Source organism: Lactuca sativa, chromosome 4, assembly GCF_002870075.4.
Source record: "Lactuca sativa cultivar Salinas chromosome 4, Lsat_Salinas_v11, whole genome shotgun sequence".
Classification (NCBI taxonomy): domain Eukaryota; kingdom Viridiplantae; phylum Streptophyta; class Magnoliopsida; order Asterales; family Asteraceae; genus Lactuca; species Lactuca sativa.
The window spans coordinates 1,582,340-1,600,891 of NC_056626.2; the positions used below are offsets into that span (position 1 = coordinate 1,582,340).

Below are 18,552 nucleotides of genomic sequence, written 5' to 3' on the forward strand. Positions count from 1 at the left end.
TTAGGCTGCTAAACATATTGCATCCCTCAGGCTGAGCAGGGTCATGTTTTTGTCCCATGATTTCACTAGAATAAGGAAGCCACAAATGCACTAGAACGTATATAGGCTCAACTAAACATTTGGGTCTTCATGCAATTATCAACACAACTCTAACATGGAATCCTAATTACTTTTACCAAAATTTTCTAAATTAAATCCTAAGTAATATTTTTGGTATGCAACAAATTTTAAAATTAACCTAAATTAAGACTCTAAATTTTCTAATATGTAACCAACCCCCTACCCCACACTTATTTTATGCAATGCCCTCATTGCATATTATGCATAATAAAAACATAAAAAGAGAATAAAGAGGGAATTGGAACAAACTCCCCCGGGATAGCAGTCGATAGGTTGGTCACTTTCATTTTAGCTCCAACTTCAATTAACTTTAGACATGGTAACATCTTATCCATGTCTTGGTTGTCAAAATATCGTGTGGGTCGCTCCAAATACGCGGAAAAACAGTATAAGATCTTCAGGAATCAATATAGGAAGAATAAATGGTCAAGTGGTACTCTTATCAGCAGTCCCCTTCGGTTAAAAATGGATGACTCGTCGAGTCATATACGTGACTCGTCGAGTATAAGCGCGGACATCTTCATGTGTGTGAGAATACAAGGCGACTCGTCGAGTCAGTTTAGTGCACTCGACGAGTAGACCTTTGGACGAAAAAATTGGAATTCTACACATATTCCAGCCTCCAATAAATCTTCAAAATTTTCTCCTCACTTCTGGACTCACTCGCTCATGTCCCTAAGGACCGGACTCGATACTTTGACTCTAATGCTCCCTTCCTTGACTCTCTATCATTCTTATAACCCTTTCGACTCTAGAACTTTAACTCTCCTATGCAAGCATTCCTAATTCAATTGTGAAAAATAATCAAAGCAACCACACATTAAACAAAACAGTAAAAAGTCTGAACACATTCAAACAAACCAAATAAATAAAAAAACAAAAACATAAAAATTGAAAATTGTTCAATAAAAATGCAAATAAATCAATCCTCCTCCTCGTCATGATCCGCTGTTGTTCCACTTCCTCCCGCACCACTCCTTCTTGCACTAATCACCTCGTCCCACGATGGAATGTACGGAAAGTTACCGCCATCAATATGCGGTATGTTGAAGTGATCGAAAAGCCGGATATGTGATTTGTTGCTAAAATTAATGCCCCACGCCATTTGATCTTGTAGCCGCCTCATCTCCACACTGTACCAATCCATTGGTACTTTTCATTATCAACCGGAATCACCGGCGGCTCTTCCTCCACATCCCGCTCCCTCCTCGAACGAACCCTCCTCCCCGGTGCTTCGGGACCAACAACCAGATCATCATGCGGTATAGCATAATGACCACCACCATAATCTTCAATAATCCTGGCCCGCCGGAAAAGAATTGGATTGAATGGAGGCGTAGGAATCATCGTCATAAAGTTCCATGCACCACGGGTCATCAACCCAAACGAGTTGGCTAGCCGGGTGACAAACATACCACCATTGATTCGAGAAGTTTTGCGATCCTTAACCACACCCTCCGATAGATATGAAGCCAAACACCATGGAATATTGCAAAAAATTCCGGGTGTGATAATGCTCCATAAATAGAAGACATCAAGGTTAGAAACCTTGTCATCATCCTTCCTTTGGTTAATAGTGGATGAAATGAGACAATGAATAAGGCGGTGCGTAGGTGATCGGATACTCCCCTCTTGTGCCGATTTTGGAATATAAACTTTGTTGTCAATCGTGTTCCACCACCCCGTGCTAATAACTCCATCGAGAAACACCATGTGGGATTGCCCCAAAAAGGCCCAAAAGATATCTGTTGAGACCAAGGGTTGGTCATAAATTCCCAATCGACAGGCAAGTTCGAGCACGGAACATTGATGAAATTCACCCCCAAGACAGAAACTGAAACTTGTTGGGTGATAACAATCCACTCCCCCCGTGAAAGATACTGTGGAGAAGAATTCTAGGCATAGCTACAAATACACAGGCTCTTGGATTCGAAAGACCCGGCTCCACCCATCACAAATCATTGTTTCTCCTTCGTGGGTAAACTCCTTTAAAAGATACGGAGCTAGCTCCTCTTCATAGCGTACTCCTTGCAACCAATCCCAATCTATCCTGTTGGGCACATATATTTCCTTCTTCCTTATGTCGGCTAACTTCTTCTTCCACTTCCGCATTGTTGAAGCGGACTCAATTTGTGGGAAATTTAACCAAGGAAAGCCACCTTGGTATCCACCATAACTTTGCCCCCTGCTGAACATTTTTTTTCTGCAAAGCAAAGACACAAAACCCAGAAACACAAATTATAATTAAAAACGTGATGCACATGTTCCCCGACTCGACTCGGTGAGTCGCACGAACTGCACGAGTCAGTCGGCGGGTCGGTCTAAATTGGACCAGGAAATCTCAAAATTTCTTCAAGGGTTTTGTCTAGACACATGTATATAAGGTTTTTAGGCAAGAATAAACATGCAAAACATCATAATCTTTGAAAAATCGAAACCCTAGAAAACTAATTTTATTCAAAATCGATTCTTTCTATGCAATTCACATTATAGATAGCCTTAAACTAATGCTTTTAACAGAAAAGAGGAAGAAATTCGTTACTTTTTGTGATGAAACTTGAAAATTTTGAAGAAAAATGGAAGAACACTTGAATGCTTGAGAGAGAGGCGCACGACGAGTGTGTGTGAAAAAGAAACTGATTCATTTGGGTTAAAACCCTAGTTACCGGTTGTAAAAGTAATTTCAATATTTTTTTCTGTAAATAATACCGACTCGGCGAGTCTAGTCGCGATGTCAATTTTTTTCTGAAATCTATATGGACTCGTCGAGTCTCGGTCAGACTCGGCGAGTCTCTTAAAAAATTCATAAATTTTTAAAATTTTTGTCATTTATTTAAAAAAATCATTTCACCCCACATTTAGCCCATGCACACTCTCAAGCAGACATGTCCGACGAATTGGAGAATTAAAAATCTAAAAACAAAGGAAAAATTAAAAACAAAACTAAAAAAAAAGTAAAAGAAAACAAACTCTAAATAACGGGTTGCCTCCCGCCAAGCGCTTCTTTTTAAGGAGTCGTTAGCTGGACTCCTTCCCGTCTACGTCTCGTCATCTTCCAGCATCGGGAATGCACGCCTAGTCTTTTGTGGTTTGTACTTCGTTTTGTAAGCGTGAATCTTCTTTTTGTAAGCCCGTTTTTCTTCCTCTCTCTTCTTTTTCACAGCATCATCCTCAGCTGCTTGGGCTTCCATTCTCCTCTTTTTCTTCTTTACCCCATGCGTTTTCACCTTCTTTTGCACTTCTTTTCCTTCAAACTGAATTACTTCGTATTTTGTGAAGGTGGGTGCTCTAGGTTTGGTAATGAATGGTTTATCAGCTTCCACCCTCCTTTCTTTTGCCTCCTCTTCTTTCTCTGTGCTCACCCCATCTTCAAGTGTAATTGCATTAAGACATGCTATATAAGTGTGTTGAACTTCCGTATCCATGTCTTCTTTTTCTGTTTGTTCTCCTAAAGAATGAGGAAAAATTTCCAAATCCAGATTATACAGAGGACTAGCAACCAGCAGATCCAAACCGTCCAAGTTATTATCAAATTCAATTGGACTCGTCGAGTCTAGTAAAGTGACTCGGTGAGTCTGATCATATTCCACCATTTGTTGGTTGTTTTCTGAGTCGGCTTCTTCCAGTAGCTTTTCTAACTCCTCCAAGTCCTTGTTAACATCTCCATCCTCTCCAGAATGTAGCAGAAACTTGGTTGGATCTTCTTTTTGCAAAATTTCAAGTTCTTTTTGTAATATCTCATCATCCAAATGGATCAATGAGATGTTTTGTTTTCTTTCCTCCTCTTGCTTGGCTTCTGGCATAGCTTTAAATATTACGGACTCATCACCCACCCTCAATGTTAATGTAGACTCGCATACATCAATTAAGGCACATGTGGTGTTTAAAAATGATCTCCCCAAAATGATTGGAATTTTGGGGTCTTCTTCCATGTCAACCACCACAAAGTCTACCGGAAATATAAACTTGTCTACTTTAATAAGGAGATCCTCACAAATGCCTTGTGGATGAATTATTGTCTTGTCTTGTCTTGGCTCCGGTAAATTCAACCTCTTAAAGAAAGATAAAGGCATCAGATTGATGCTCGCACCCGAGTCGGTCAATGCTTGGGTGACAACTTTATTACCAAACTGGCACGGAATTTTAATATTCCCCGGATCGCCTTTCTTTTCGGGCAGCTCACTCAATAGTACCTCCGCGACTTCAGCCAAATCTTTCCTTGCAGCAAAAAGACCTTTTAGCAAGTTGATGTATTTTGGTGTCTGGAGCATCGTTTCCACAAATGGCATATTAACTTGTAAGGCTTTAACATGCTTCATGAAGGTTCTATATGCTTCAACTTTTTCTACAGGCATGGCTTTAATTGGGTATGGCAAAGGAGGATTATATGGCTTTAAAGGACTGACAGTTTTATCAATCACGCACAGACTCGTCGAGTCCATTAGAGGGACTCGGCGAGTCAGATCGTGTTTTGCTAGAGTCGACTCTTCTGCCCTTTCTGTCTTCCTCTTCGAGATCCTTTGTGCATCTGTGAAAATTTCTTCTTTTCTGGAGGTCACTGCACTCGCATTCTCCATTCTCGGATTGGTTTCGGTATTACTTGGAAGTTGACCCGGTCTTCTTTCGTTCACTTGGTGTGCAAGCTGTCCCAGCTGTTTCTCAATGTTGATGATGGATGCCTGCTGATTCCTTAGCATGTCTCTGGTCTCATGTATTGCAGCATCGTGATCATTGTGTCTCTTTTCGGACGCGGCTATGAATCTAGTGAACATTTCTTCCAAATCAGCTTTCTTTTCTACCGGTTCTTCTCTTTGATATAGTCTCCTCTCCTTCTGCTTGTATTTTTCCTCCTTAGCCTTCTTATACTCTTCGTATGGGAGCCATTCCTTCTTAGGTTTTCGCTAATTTTCGTCGTATCGATCGCCACTTGAATAGAAGACTTGAGCTTTCTTATTTCCATTCTCATCCACATCACAATCCTTGGTGAAATGGGGCCTTCTACAATTTTCACATCCCACCCTCATAGCATGGATTGTTTGATCCATTTTTGTCATTCTTCTATCAATACTATCAAGCTTAGCTATCACCGCCGCTATGCTATCATTTGTCGCGTTCACTACTCCCCGACTTACTTCGTTTCTTGGATTGTGGTATTCTCCAGAGTGCTTAGAGAATTCTTCAATTAGCTCCTTGATTACCGGGGGCGCCTTCTTCGTGGGCGGACCTTGAGAATCTAGCAATTTCCTTGTGGTGACATTGACTCCATCATAGAAAATGGAGACCTCTTGTTGGCTATTAAGGTCGTGATGTGGGCAATTTCTAAGCAAACTCTTATATCTTTCCCATGCTTCATAAAGAGATTCTCCGGGCTGTTGCTCGCAGTTGGCAATTGCTTTCTTTAGCTTGGCTATTTTGGAGGGCGGACAAAAGTGATCAATGAACTCCTCTTTCATCTTGGCCCATGTGGTGACTGATCCAAGAGGAAGTGACTTTAACTAATCCTTTGCAGCCCCTTTGAACGTGATTGGGAGCATGCGAAGAAGCTGGGTCTCGCGAGGGACATTCGGTACATTGAAGTAGTTGGCCACATCATTCACTTCGTCCAAGTGCTTGTAGGCGTCTTCGTGATCCTTCCCATAAAAAGGAATCTCCTTGAGTTGAGCGAGAATATGGCCTTTTGGTTCGAAAGTGGCGGTCGCGGGAATTGCGGGCTGCACAAGTCCCAGGCCGGTGTCATCGCGCATCCTCTTCTTCCATTCCCCCATGGGGACTTCATCGATATTAGCCATAGTGATGACTAAATCGTATTCAAACTCGGAGTCGTGCTCGAATGTGGGTTCTTCTTCTTCCTCGGTCTCGTATTCGATATCTTCTTGAATTAGGTCTTCAATAGTCAAAGAGGCACTGGATGCTCCGGATTTGCTGCTCCTCTTCTTGCTAAAAACGGACTTGAGGTTTTTGAGTGGCGAGTTCTTTGACGAAGCGGATTCTCCAACGGCTTTGCCCTTGCTCTTCCTTAGCGCGGATTCCGGGTCTTCAAGAGGGGGGACCAGAGGTGTATCAGATCCTCGGGTCATGAAACAACTGTAAACAAAACAGAAAACGTGTAAAAAGAACAAAAATAAAATAAAATTTTAAAACTGAAACAACGATGTACTCGCCGAGTCGGCACGAGTGCACTCGGCGAGTTCAAGGCAAAAACATAAATGAAAATTTCTAGTTACTCTAAAAACGAAATTTTAATAAAACTAATTCTACTTACTGAATTGCTTCTTAAATAACTTTGTGTAAGATAAATCCCACACAAAGGATCGATTAAACTAGAATTTAATGTTAATTTAGAACCGTTCCCCGGCAACGGCGCCAAAAACTTGATGTGTGCAAACTCACTTAGTTTTAAACCTACTTTTAATTATCAAATAACACACAAAAGGCAGTGAACCTATCAATTGTGGTATAGCTAAATAAGCAGGGTATCGATCACAGGGAACGGCAAATTAAAATAAAAAAAAAACTATTTTTATCTAAGTTAATTAATAAGTAGGGGTTTTATCTAGTTTTACAAGACTAGAAACTTACTAACTATTACTAATTTAAGAACTAGAAAATAAAGACTTAACTAGATTCAATAATTGGAAAGGAACTTCTGTTTAGTTCAACTTAGTTGATTCTATGGTTGATTTCAAGGTAATGGTGCAATGGATTAATTCTTTCGTTGGTTACCGATTCAAGTGATTAGATTCGTATTCACTACCCTAATCCTTAGCAAATAAACTAACTTAAACAGTGGCCAGTTGTCTAATTTAATTAAATTTACTAGATTAATTATTCGGGTTAAGTTAGACTTGCAATAGTTAACTAATTTATTTTTTTAATTAACTTCTTGTTTGATGGTCATCTTACAAGCTTGCACATGAATTTACTCAATTTTCTTATTAATTCTAGTTTCATATTCATTAATCCTAGACATATGGCATAGTGATCACATAGCATATGAGGTTAATAATCAATAGATGTTCATGCTAATCAATTATCTTCCTATTAACAGAAAATTAATTATTATTCGCACACAAGGTTCTTTAGCAAGCTAAAATAACAAAAATCCACCAACTTAGAATTAATCCTACCAATCAATCAAACCATATTGTCAACTTTGTATCCCCAAACAGAAGTCTAAAGGTTTTAGCTCATAATTGAAGTAAATAACAACAAACAAACAAAGTCAAATTGCTTAACCATAATGATAAAACAAAAGAATAAGTGGAATGATGAAATTTTGCCTCAATTATTCTTCGGGATTGAATTCTAGCTTCTCTTGTCGTCTTCTAGGGTTTTTCTGCCTTCTCAAACGCAGCTAAACTCTTCTGAATCGTTTCAGAATTCCCCTCCATCGTTCTGAGGAGTTATCTTTATATATACGAATCGACTCGTCGAGTCAGGTGGCGACTCGTCGAGTCCATCTCTCAGTCCCCGTATTGTGATAAGTCTCTGGGATCCCGAGTCATTATCTTCTCAATTCTTCGATCGGACTCGCCGAGTAGTCGACCCTACTCGCCGAGTAGGTGTTATTTTTGGTGTTTTTCTTCTTTATTCCATTCTTGATCTCAACCGCTTCTCCTGCTTCCTTCTGCTTCCGAGCTTCATTTTTGGACTGAAAATATAATTCAAACACTTTTAAGTACCTTTTGTCCATAAAATGCAATAATTTAGCTAATAAATGAATAAAAATATATACTTAATATGAACTAAATATGCACATATCAAACATCGAGGGGCCCAGATATCGCTTCTAATTCAAGAAGGAACAGATAAACTTCGACTCATATGCTTGATCTTCTACTTGTTAAATTACACACAACCGCACGTTTTATAACATCAAGTTACCAATGCGTTTTCGCACGACCAATGCATAACTAACTCATAGTTAACAAGTCATATCTCTAGGTTTGAAGACTTATATGATATTACCGTCTCGCGATCACTCGAGATAAATTCCATGAAGTGATACAAGTGAGCGTGGGTTGAATCCAATACTCAGAACTTATGAGCACTCATGAGTGTTGAGGCCATGTCCAACATCTTAGACCTCTACAACCAACTCATGACAGTCTTACTTCATATCTACTTCCAACATATGATAGACTGTGGATAATTTGAATAATATGTAAAACTCAACATAAATATTTTGGAAGTCAAAACATGCAAAAGAAATAATAGTAAACGATTGACAAGGGATAGCAACACTTTACTCATAAATAAACACAACTTTTATTCATCATCAAATGTCAAATACACTTTACAAAATTTCAAAATTATCTAACTACTAAAACTAATATGATCCTTCAGCCCTATGCTCCTTGCATGTTGGAGATGCTTAACCCTTCCTAGTCCCTTCGTGAGAGGATCTGCCGGGTTCTCATCTGATGATACCCTCTTTGCCACGAGGAGTCCTTCTTCTATACGATGTCTGATGAAATGGTATTTTCTGTCAATGTGTCTGGATCTCTCGTAATCCCTTGGTTCCTTTGCTAAGGCAACTGCACTTTCACTATCACAGAAGATATCTATGGGCTCTGCTATAGCTGGTACAACTCCAAGGTCTCCAATGAAGTTCTTTAGCCATATAGCCTCCTTTGCTTCCTCGCTTGCTGCTATATACTCTGATTCGCAAGTTGAATCAGCCATTGTCTCCTGCTTGGAACTTTTCCAAGAGATTGCTCCTCCATTTAAGGTAAAGACCCAGCCCGAATGAGAGCGGAGATTATCCCTATCTGTAACGCCTGTGTTTCCGGGCTTGCCATTTTTAGCAATGTAATAGTCTAGGTTAACCTTTGTAACCCGTTTTGAAATAATAAGATTGGATTCTTTAAGTATTGTGCGTTTTGTGCTTAATTGCTTAATTATGTGGTTTAATTAATTAAGAATAAAAATAAGCGTCAAAATTTAAGTGTAAAATAAACTTAATATCTTTGAATAATATTGTAGTAGTTGAAACGAGGTTTCCGAATATATATAGAACGCCCAAATCTGACTTCGTATGAAGAAGTTATGATTTATCGAAGTTTCGGCTTAGCGGTGTGCAACCCGAAATACTCGATTTTGAGATCGAGTGGTTTTTAGCCGAAGCAATCTAAACGAGGATCGAAGGTCTCGTTGTTGGTATCGAAGCGATAAAAAGTTAGGCGAGAACGGACGTCAAACGAAGAAGTTATGAATTTATAACGAAGTTTTTCTGTCGCGGCCTATTAAAAATAAATAATAAAAATAAAGTCAAAATTAGCCGACGGAGTCTAAACGAAAGTTATAGAGCGTAGTCTCACCTTCGCGTGGATATAAAGAACGTCGAAAACGGAGTTCGTATGAGGACGATATGAATTTCCGAAGTTTATTAAATATTTTGTAATTAAATTTAATCTTTAATTCCGGTATTATCCGAGGACGAGTCATCAGACTCATCCGAAGTACACCCCGCGTATACCGAAGTGTCGACACTCGCAGCAAGTGGCTCGGATGACGCATGCAGTGACGATTTCGGAAGCAGTACGCCCCGCGTACTCTGAGGCTCCAGCCTCCTATAAATAGGATCCGAAGGCAGCCGAGTCTTTTGTTCATTTTCTCTCTTCTCTCTCCCGTATTGCATCGTTTTGCATGCCAGAAATACCCTGAAGCCCCGGTATCATTCTCGAGCCCCGAGGTAAGTCCCGAGATCCCGAAGATCCCGAGAAGTGCGGTTCCCAAGCCGAAGCTCTGCCCGCGAGAAGTTCGATTTTTGTGAAGATCTTCCAGATCTGCTGAGGATTACTACTTCTGCAAGTCGTAGTGCTGTCCGATCATCTTCTGATCAAGTGAGTGTACACTACCTTTCATAAACACGATAATAATACAAGTTTGGTTCGAGTGTATTAAGTATATTGTTGTTTATAAGTGTGAGTGTGTAGTTACCTTCTTCTAACACATAAATATTAAGCATTTTCTATAAAATACGTGCTATGTGTATAGTATATTGTTGTTTATATGTGTGAATGTGTATTCACTCTCTTCTATCTCATAGATATGATTTATTCTCTATGAGATACGTGTTATGTGTGTGTGTGCCTCATCTGTTATGTGAATTATGTGTTGATTAAAGCATGCTATACAGGTTTTCAAAACTATGTATAAAAATGTATATTTTATCTACTAATATGTTGGGTAGAACATGGGTAGATAGTTGGTGTGTAATAAACAGATGAGAGGCCTCGTTGTTGTTTGATTTAGTCATCTAGCGGAGTTTAGATGACGACCACTGGCTATTCTAGACAGTCTTGTGGAAACATTAGCAGGTTCGCCACCTGTAGGTGTTAATGAACTTGGGTGTTCATTCGCTGTACTCCATCCCCCTCATGGTTGCCTTATTTGACTTATATTGTTGAGGTACCCCCGAAGCATCTGTTGTCGCCCCGATGAAATATTCTTAGACTAGGTCCCTTGTGTTAGTTGTTTTAGGGACATAAAGTGAGAATAACGGGAATGGGTAATTGGGTTATTGTTGGTTGGTGAAAATTAAATATGATTATTTATTGTGGGTTGAAAACCCTATATGCTCACCAGGCTCCCCAGCCTGACCCACTCAGTTTTATTTGTATTACAGGAAGTGGCACGAGGGCATGAGATGGATGAACCATCAGTTGTTTTGTTTACAAGTCTGTATATGTATATATTTGTTGAATGACTTGTAATGTTATCGTTTATGCTTATTGGTCTGTATCGGAACATGACATCCCGAGTTTTGATTATATAATGAAAAATACATTTCTTTTATGAAATGCTTTGGTAAACATTGTTTTATCATGTTTTGTTTTTGGGAACAAATTCCGCAACTCTTTCAAATCAAAAGGATTTACTCTGAAAATATTTTAAAAGCATAAATGAAAATCGGTCTTTTCTAGCCGAGATTTTGGGGATGTCACACTATCAGTCTGGAAGCTAGCATCACTATACCCTACAACTCTCAAGTCATCATTCCCACCAAGGGTAAGGACCCAGTCCTTAGTCCTCCGCAGGTACTTGAGAATGTTCTTTACCGCTATCTAGCGAGCCTTACCAGGGTTCCCCTGATACATGCTAACCATGCTTAAAGCAAAGGCTACATCAGGACGAGTACAGGTCATAGCATACATGATCGAGCCCATTGCAGAAGCATAAGGTACTCGACTCATTTCTGCTATCTCAACCTTGGTACTCGGGCTCTGAGTCTTACTCAGTCTAGCGTTACTCTGGATGGGTAACTCTCCTTTCTTGGAATCTTGCATGTTGAATCTCTTCAGCACCTTCTCCAAGTATGTACTCTGACTAAGCCCAATTAGTCTTTTACTCCGGTCTCTCAGAATCCTTATCCGTAGAATATAGGCAGCTTCTCCAAGGTCCTTCATAGCGAAACACTTCCCAAGCCAGGACTTAACTTCCTGCAAGGTTGGGATGTCATTTTCTATGAGTAGTATGTCATCCACATACAGTACCAAAAAGCTAACTATACTCCCACTAGCCTTGACATATACACAAGATTCATCTTCACTCCTCGAAAAACCAAACCCTTTGACTTTCTCATCAAAGCAAAGATTCCATCTGCGAGGTGCTTGCTTTAATCCATAGATGGATTTCTTAAGCTTACACACTCTATTAGGGTACTCTGTGTTGACAAAACCCTCTAGCTGATTCATGTAAACATCTTTAGCCAACTTTCCATTAAGGAAAGCGGTTTTGACATCCATTTGCCATATTTCATAGTCATGAAATGCAGCAATGTCTAACAATACCCTAATAGACTTAATCTTGGCTACTGGTGAAAAGGTCTCATCATAGTCAACTCCTGGAGTTTGAGAAAAGCCCTTTGCAACCAGTCGTGCCTTATAAGTGTGTACATTACCATCCATGTCGGTCTTCTTCTTGAATATCCATTTGCACCCAACTGTCTTACGACCTGGCACATTGTCAACCAAGTCCCAGACCTGATTTTCATACATGGATTGTATCTCGCTATCCATTGCCTCTTTCCATTTAGCAGACTTGGGGCCTGCCATGGCTTCCGCATAGCTGTTAGGTTCATCCAGACTTACCAATGTCCCATCACTGATAAGTGTCTCACCTTCCGCAGTAATATGGAAACCATAGTAATGCTCAGGTACATTCCTAACCCTTGTGGAACGCCTCAGAGGTACAATTGGAGGTATAATTGGATCAACAAGAGTTTCCTCCTCAAGTTGACTGCTAGGGTTTGAGGTTCCTTCACCACTTGACTCTTGAATTTCTTCAAGGTCAATTTGCCTCCCACTGTTTCCTTGACTTATGAACTCTCTCTCTCTCTCTCTCTCTCTCTCGAAAGACAGCCCTCCTTGCTACAAAGACCACATTTTCACTAGGTCTGTAGAAAAGATAACCAAAGGATTTTTGTGGGTAGCCGATGAAAAAACACCTCTCACTTCGAGGTTCGAGCTTGTCGTGAGTCTCGCGTCTCACGAAAGCCTCGCAACCCCAAATCTTAATGTGGGCTAGACTAGGAATTTTTCCAGTCCACATCTCGTGAGGTGTTTTGGCAACCTTCTTTGTAGGGACCAGATTAAAGATATGGGCGGCAGTCTCTAAGGCATACCCCCAAAATGAGATTGGTTGCGAAGCTTGACTCATCATGGAACGAACCATGTCCAACAAGGTTCGATTACGCCTCTTAGCTACACCATTCAACTGCGGTGTCCTGGGAGGTGTCAATTGTGAGACAATCCCACATTCCCTAAGATATTCGAGGAACTCTGAACTAAGATACTCACCACCTCGATCGGATCGAAGCATCTTAATGTTCCTGCCCAGTTGATTCTTGACTTCCTGTTTAAATTCCTTAAACCTTTCAAAAGTCTCTGACTTATGCTTGATTAAGTAGACATATCCATATCTACTGTAATCATTAGTAAAAGTCAAATAATAACAATTAGCATCCATGGAGGCATGTTTGAAGGCTCCACACACATCCGTGTGTATAAGATCCAACAAACGTTCACCCCTCTCACAAGAACCAGTGAAGGGTGACTTTGTCATTGTTCCAAGTAAGCATGATTCACAACTATCATCTGACTTTAGGTCAAATGATTCGAAAACTCCATCCTTTTGGAGTCGGCCTATGCGTTTCTTGCTTATATGTCCAAGACGACAATGCCATAATGATGCTTTATCCAAATTATTATCATTTGTAGAATCAATACACAACACATTATTTCCTATATTATCTACAACATACACAGCTTCATACACACCATCACAAGGTAATGCTTTAAAATAAAACACATTATGAAAGAAAGCATTTATTCCACCAATTTCATTATCAAAAGAAAAGGTAAAACCTTGTTTGTACAAAGCATGAAAGGAAATAACATTTCTTGTCATTTCTGGCGAATAACAAAATTTATTCAAATCTAAAGTAAACCCACTACTTAGCAACAAAGTATAAACTCCAATCTTGGTGACAGATGAAACTTTCCTATTTCCCATGATCAAGTTTATCTTTCCATGCTCCACATTCTCACTTCTTCTTAGTCCCTGCAAATCAGAACAAATATGAATACCGCAGCCGGTATCAAGGACCCAAGAGTTAGAATAGAGTGAATTATTATATAAGATAGTGTAAATACCTGCATGGTTGGGTTTCACTTTCCCATCCTTCAAACCTTGTTGGTACTTTGGCCAGTTCCGCTTCCAGTGTGCCTTTTCATGGCAATAGAAGCATTCAGACTCTTTGGGATCAGAAGAAGGTGTAACGAAACCTTTCTTGGTTCCGCTAGAAGAGGAGCCATCAAGGTTCTTACCATTGGTACCCTTCGAAGGGGTCTTCCTCTTCTTACCTTTCCCTTTCCTTATTGCCAGGACAGTTGCGGAGTTTGGAGTAGGAGTAGAAGTGGTAACAACCAACTTACCTTTAAGATCTGATTCTGCGGTCTTAAGGAGTCCCTGAAGTTTGCTGGGGGTGACTTCCTCATTGTTCATGTGGTATGTCATGTGGAATTGATCATAACACGATGGTAAGGAGTGAAAAATGATATCTATTGCTAACTCCTCTGGGAAGTTCACAATTAGCTTCATCAGACGGTCCACATACCTTTGCATTTTCTGCATGTGACCTGTGATGGGTTCACCATCTTTCATTCGGGTTGTTATCATGGAGGAGATGATTTCATATCGCTCTTGATGAGCACTCTGATGGTAGCGGTCCATCAAATCCTGGTGCATCTCAAAAGGATAGTAATCCTCATCGGACTTTTGGAGCTCGGCTGTCATAGTGGCCATCATGATGCATGCCACTTTGGTAGCATCTCTTTCATGTGCCTCATATTCAGCAAACTCCTCAGGAGTAGCAGTTGGCTTGGGTACCTTTAGCTCCTTGTCGAGAACATATTATTTGTTCTCATACCGAGTGAGCATCCTAATGTTTATGATCCAATCAGTAAAGTTGGATCCATCAAAGATGACTCTCCCATAAAGGTTCATGAGAGAGAAGGAGCCAGTAAGGTTTGAGCCAGGAGTAGCATTGTTGGAAGACATCTGAAAAGAAGAAAACAAGTTTAGTTTAGATATAGAGAAAGTCCTTAATAAAACACCCAAATATAATATTAAGGCTAGGATCCAATCACAATATATTATAACTCAGAAGAGGGATGCTGTAATCCAAGCTATAACATATTTGAAAGGTAGGTGAATGACGATTCACCAATTTCCACCATGAAAATGAAATATAAATTATTGGGTTTTATTTGGTTTTTAGAAATTCCTAGATTCTTTTGAGATTCATTGAGATTTTCAATGGCATGTTTCAATCTCGAGTTTGCCCTTCATGTTTTGTGACTGGGATACCGAGGGTCACAAAACAAGGTGTGAAGTAACCATGCAAATTACTTGGTACCCTTAATGTTTGTCCACTTAATCAATGTGCCGGTAAACCACACGCACTCCACCGACCTTATGGAAAAACCTTAAGTCACCCTTTGCCTCCCTTGTTAAGTCCAAGTTAGTGTGTTGGTAAACCACATACGCTCCACCAACGACTTAATCGAAGTGCAAAGTGTAATTTCATGGATTAGCATCTTATTCACATTTTTTCCTAAAGTAACTAAGAGTGGGAATTTATAAAACATTTAGTTACTTTATAATAATCATTATACTTTTAATGAGAATTTTAAGTCATTGTCCTATCCGTTCGGCTAACGACCCTCCACCGATCAAGGAAGCGGTGGGTGAGAGTGGACACCCATTAAGTTGTCATTTTATAGGCAACAACCTTATACCCCCCCCCCCCTTATAGACCGGCTTCGTGAATGAGGCCTACTAACGGTAAAACGACTTGATCTTTTATATATATATATATATATATATATATATATATATATATATATATATATATATATATATATATATATATATATATATTATTAAACTTATAATATTATAAAGTATAAGGGTTGAATTTTAACATTTAAAATTCTAGGGGTTGGAACTAAAGTTAATTAGGTCACTTTACAAGTTCCAAAACTTGAGGGCAAGTTTTGTAACTTAACAAAACTCTTCAATTCAAAACTTATGAGATTAATTGGTTCATTAAAATGAGTGACTCTTCATTTTATGTAACCTATGTGTTTCTTTAATGGACATTCAAAGATAAAACTCTTGGTAATCCATAACTTGAGGACAAATTATGGATTCCATTAAAACACATAATGATCAAGAATTAAAACTATCAAGAAGTTACACATAACTCCTATGATCATCTAAACTCATAAGAACATGAATATGAATATCAAATTTTCAAGAACACATAAAATCATGGAATTTTGATATTAGCCACTGTAAATGGATTAGAACAACCATTACACCATCTAAAATAAGTTTAATAACACCAAAACAGTTTAGGGTAATGTTTTCAGTCCATTTCCAGCAGCAAAAGTCGAAAAACGGCATTCTGAGGCTCCTACTCGTCGAGTGCACGAACCTACTCGACGAGTAGGATGAATTTACACATGAACTCGGCGAGTCCCCCCATGGCTCGGCGAGTTCAGCGGGCAGACAGCAAAAAATCGACTTTTTTCACTATTTTGCATCAAGTATTAAACAAGCAAGCCTAGGCTTTGATACCACTGATGGGTTTTGAGCAATTCTAACACTCCTAAGTGTACATGCAACCCTAGAAAAACCTTGGATCTATGTTTGTCTAAGATACATGCAAAATATTTTTTCCAAGGTTCATAAACCTATCTAGCATACATGGGGAACATTATAATATAAAAGATAGCTAGAAACACATACCTTGTTGTTGTTATGATTCCCTGAAACCTTGAGATCCTAGCACCCCAAGTGTGATGCCTCAAATGCTTCACACAACACCAAATGCTTTGGAATAACTTTGAGAGAACGTGTAACACTCAAAAATTGGTCAAGCCCTCTTGTCACTATGTGTATCCGATTTTGGTGAGTATGATGTTCTTTATATAGTGTGTCACATCTAGGGTTACACCATGTAAACCCTAATGTGGCATGTCTCTTCATTTCCATGACCCATGGGTTTGTAACTCCCATGGAGCATCCAATGGGTTTAACCCAACTTGATTATCCATGGAGCCCTTTAGCCCACTATAACAAATATTGATGATTTACATAATCAACACATATATTTAATTAGTCACCATTTGATCACTTAATTAATTCAAGATTAATTTTTGATCAATACTAATTAAATAATACTATTAATATATTTGAACTTATAATATAATAATAAACCACAAGTGTTAATTCTCTCATTTAATCTATCCAAATGCATGATGCCATGCAACCCAAATGGACCATGTCGGGTCGGGTCAAGTAAATACCAGAAATAGTTATGGACTTAGACACCTTATCTAGCAGTTCCATAAGGAGTTGGGTACTAGGCTGCATATCAATACTGCTTACCACCCATAAAAGGACGGACAGAGTGAGTGGACGATTCAGACGCTCGAGGACATGCTTCAGGCATGTGCTGGACTTCGGAGGAAGTTGGGACACGTATCCACCTTTGGCTGAGTTTTCCTATAACAACAGCCACCATTCGAGCATTGGTATGCCTCCCTTTGAGTTGTTGTATGGGAGGAGGTGTCGGACTCCCATCTGTTGGGGAGAGGTAGGGCAACGGGTGATGGGTAGAACTGAGATAGTGCTTCAAAAGATAGAGCAGATACACCAGGTTAGACAGAGGTTGCTGACGGCCCAGAGTCGCCAGAAGAGTTACGCAGATAGGCATCGATCCGAGCTTGAGTTTCAGGTTGGAGATTTTGTACTCCTGAAAGTGTATCCTTGGAAAGGAGTGATCCGATTCAGGAAAAGGGGCAAGTTGGGGCCCCAGTACATTGGATCGTTTAGGGTGATCACGAGGGTGGGCAGGGTAGCATATCGATTAGAGCTACCTGTGGAGTTGAACCAGATCCATGATACCTTCCACGTGTCTCAGCTGAGGAAGTGTGTAGCCGACGAGTCGGCAGTGGTACCGTTGGAGGATATCCAGGTGGACGCGAGTCTGAATTATGTTGAGAGATCGGTCGCGATCTTGGAACGGAAGGTCAAGGTTCTGAGGAACAAGGAGGTACCTCTGGTTCAGGTCCAGTGGCAGCATCGGAGGGGGTCCGAGCTGACTTGGGAGCCGGAGTCGGAGATGCGGGAGCAGCATCCGGAGTTGTTTTCGGCATGAGACTTCGAGGGCGAAGTCTGGTTCTAGTGGGGGAGAATTGTAACATCCCGAAATTAAGGTAAGCTATTTAACCCTTCCATTATGTCAAGTTGTCAAGAGTGGTCCCTTGAGAGAGAGTTCTCGAAGCAAATGAGTACGTTAGGCGTACTGGGGAGTACGATGCGCGTACTCATGCAATTATTTTGGACGCAGACTTGCCTGGGTACGCTGGGCATAACAGGTCCAGATGCAAACCCTAAATGATTGGCTTGTGCACTATTTAAAGGATGCTAAGGCTCATTTCTCAGCCTCCATATCAGAGCGTGAAACCCTAAGAGAGAGCCTCCCATCGTCCTTAGCTTGAGTGTGTGTGTTTTGGAGCTAAAAGTGTCTTGGTGTGTTAGTGAAGAAGAAGGAGAAGAGCTTGTGGAGGCTAGGGCTTGAAGTGCAAGTTTGGATCTGAGATCTACAGAGAAAGGAGCTTCATCTAGAGGTATAAAGTTCAAAACTTTCCTCTTTATTTGGTTTGATGTTGCATGGACCATTTCTAGGGTTAAAAGTCCCAAAGGTGGAGACTTTATGAGTGTAATGTACACCATGGACCTAGATCTGTCCCATTTTAGTGATATTTGTGTTATAAATCCATAAAGTTTTCATCTTGGTCGTTGTTATGAGGTCATGCTTGAGTTATGAGCTTTCTAGAGTTGGGAAATGGAATG

At 40.0% G+C, this 18,552-nt stretch overlaps 1 non-coding gene across 1 annotated transcript; it reads left to right on the forward strand.

Moving 5' to 3' along the window:
• Positions 1-5,418: 5,418 nt before the first annotated feature.
• LOC111889909 (small nucleolar RNA R71) lies at positions 5,419-5,525 on the forward strand. The gene has a single exon (XR_002849661.1). It is a non-coding gene; the product is annotated as a small nucleolar RNA R71 (small nucleolar RNA).
• The last annotated feature ends 13,027 nt before the right edge of the window (positions 5,526-18,552 follow it).